Genomic DNA, 2,849 nt, shown 5'->3' on the forward strand with positions numbered 1-2,849 from the left:
CCACTTCCATTCCAACTCTCTGCTATGGTCTGGGAAAGCAGTGGAAGATGGCCCAAGTGCTTGGGCCCCTGCACCGGGGAGACCAGGAGGAGGCTCCTGGTTCCTGGCTTCAGATCAGCCCAGCTCCGGATATTGGGGCCATTTAGGGAGGGAACCATCGGATGGAAGACCTCTCTCTCTCTCTGCCTCTACCTCTCTCTAACTCTGCCTTTCATTCAAATAAATAAATCTTTAAAAATCACCATGCAGGTAACATTCACTTTCCACTGTGATAACTAGAGCCTCCACCAACCCCTCCTCAGACAGTGACCCAACTGGAGAAGAGTGCAGGTCTGGCTTCTGGGAACACAATAGGCTTTCTTGCTTCTCCCCATTGGTTATGCCTTAACCTAACCTACCATCCCTATCCCTACTCTCTATCCCTATTCAAACAAAGCATGAGAAAAAAGTGGAGTTTCTTCCTGTCAAATCGCTTGGATAAGAGGAGCCTTCCCTCAGCTTGGACTGAGAGCTCATGCCTCAGAGGTACCACCCTGCATAGATTCCATGAAGAGAGTGGGTGCAAGAGACCAAATGGCTAAAAGGAAAACAGAAACTACAGTCCCCATCTGTTGCTACAATCTAAGACACCTACAGATATGGTCAGTGTGACATGTGCAGGGGATGCGTGCCTACATAGTTATATGCGTGGTCTCTTCATCCCCCAGGAAGTGCATGGGCTTGATGGGCTTCAAGTTCTTGCCAACCCACAGACAATGGAATATCAGTCAGCAGGTTCAGCTTCTTGATAAGTCTCTTCAGAGAGAGCCTCCAGATGATTGATAGTGGCCTGAAGCTCTTGCCTTGGACTACAGTCAGTACCTGTTTCCCCTCCTTGATCTGGGGGCATGATTTCTTCATTCTAAAAGCGTGGAGCTCTGACTATGGTTGTCCTTTAGACTCCCAGGAGAGCAGCTGATCTTCAGTGAGGTCTGCTTACCTGTGATCCTTACTGATGTTGCTATAGAAGTGATGGTCAGGGGCCAGGAATATGGCACAGTAGGCTAAGCCTACACTTGTGGTGCCGGCATCCCAGATGGAGGCCGGGTCAAGTCCTGGCTGCTCCTCTTCCCATCCAGCTCTCTGCTTATGGCCTGGAAAAGCAGACCCTGAAGAATCTCCTGGCTCCTGGCTTCAGATTGGCTCAGCTCTGGCCATTGCAGCCATTTGTGGAGTGAACCAGTGGATGGAAGACCTTTCTCTCTGTCTCTCCTCTCTCCCTCTCTCTGTCTGTAACTCTACCTTTCAAGTAAAAAAAAAATAAAATCTTCAAAAAAAGAAAAAAAGAAGTGATAGTCAGGCTCCATGGGAGGCAGTGGGACATCACAGGAGCACCTCCAAATCTTCACCTGGGTCTCACCGTGCTTGCTAGCAGTTTCTTCCTCATTGAAGCCAGTCAGAGCCCCCACTGCCACTCACTGAGGAACCAAGTTATCACTGCTGGCAGCCATATCCGGTCAATAGCATCCGGTACTGTCCAGAGGGACCAGGCTGTTCCTTTCTGCCCCGAAGCCAGCATCTTGTAGTGCCTGCCTGCCTCCTCATGGAGAACAGGACTGAGGCACCAGTCATTGCATCAATTATCCAGGTTCCAATTACTCTCCCCAAGCCAGAGCAGCAGCAGCTTGTAGGCAGGCAGCCAATGGTGAGCTGGGGGTGTGGTGCCAAGTGGGGCTCATGGAGATTCTCAGGGATCATTTTTAACTCTTCCTTGAAGACAGTTGTTATATGTTTTCTAAAGCATTTATGATGCCAGGATTCAAATAGAAATTTTTCCTCCTGGACAACTTTAGGAAATCATGCAATATTTTTCCTTCTAAGATGAACTTAGGTTGGTTGTGATCTCATACTATTCTTGATACAGTGTTCCTTGCTTAAGGAGGCAGATCATCTGAAGACTGGGTAAAGTGTGGGTGTGTAAAAAAAAAGCAGTCTCTTTTTAGGCAAATACTGAGTAATTCAAAAAGCATTGTAGAAATTATCTACAGCTCCTCTATAAATAAGGGATTCAATTTCCTTTGTGTCTTCCCCAGTTGTAGCATTCTGTGAATCAATCACCGCTTGAGTTTCAACTCCTGCCAAACCATCACCAGGTCTTAATTATCTCTTTATTTCCAAAGCCTCCCACAAGGTCTGGCACACAGTAGGGTCTCAACATTTGTTTCCTGATGAATGTATACATCGTCTCACCTTTTTACATGCTTCATTTTTTCTGTAGCAAGAATAATATGTTGGGGTCGGTGCTGAGACTTAGCGGGTAAAGTTGTTGCCCGCAGTGCCGGCATCTCATGTGGGCACTGTTTTGAGTCCCAACTGCTCTGCTTCCAATCTAACTCCCTGCTAATGTGCCTGGGAAAGCAGTAGAGGATGGCCCACGTCCTTGGGCCCCTGCAACCATGTAGGAGACCTGGATGAAGCTCCTGGCTTCTAGCTTCAGCCTGGCCCAGTCCTGACTGTTGGGGAATCAGCAGATGCAGATGGGAGATCTCTCTCTCTCTCTCTCTCTTGCTCTGTCTCTGTCTCTCTCTCTCCCTCTCCCCCGCCTCTGCTTCTCCTTTTCTGTAACTCTTTCAAATAAATAAATAAATAAATAAATATTTTAAAAGTAAAAATAATCATGTGTTGCCACTAAAGGCTCACAATTCTGTTCTTCAGAGTCACAGAATCACACTCCTAAAGTTTTTGCTATTCTATGTTTTATTCTGTGGCTATAAGGTATACATATGTGTGATTTATCAGTGTGGATAATTTTGGTGAGTGGATCAGTTCATATATTTATTCAATGAATGTTTTCAGAGCACTCATAATAT

The 2,849-nt window shown here is 46.5% G+C and overlaps 1 pseudogene; it reads right to left on the bottom strand.

Annotated features, from left to right (window-relative positions):
* Positions 1–671: 671 nt before the first annotated feature.
* LOC133756531 (probable phosphoglycerate mutase 4) lies at positions 672–1,558 on the bottom strand (annotated as a pseudogene).
* Positions 1,559–2,849: the final 1,291 nt, after the last annotated feature.

The sequence above is a fragment of the Lepus europaeus genome, chromosome 3 (assembly GCF_033115175.1).
Source record: "Lepus europaeus isolate LE1 chromosome 3, mLepTim1.pri, whole genome shotgun sequence".
Taxonomy (NCBI): domain Eukaryota; kingdom Metazoa; phylum Chordata; class Mammalia; order Lagomorpha; family Leporidae; genus Lepus; species Lepus europaeus.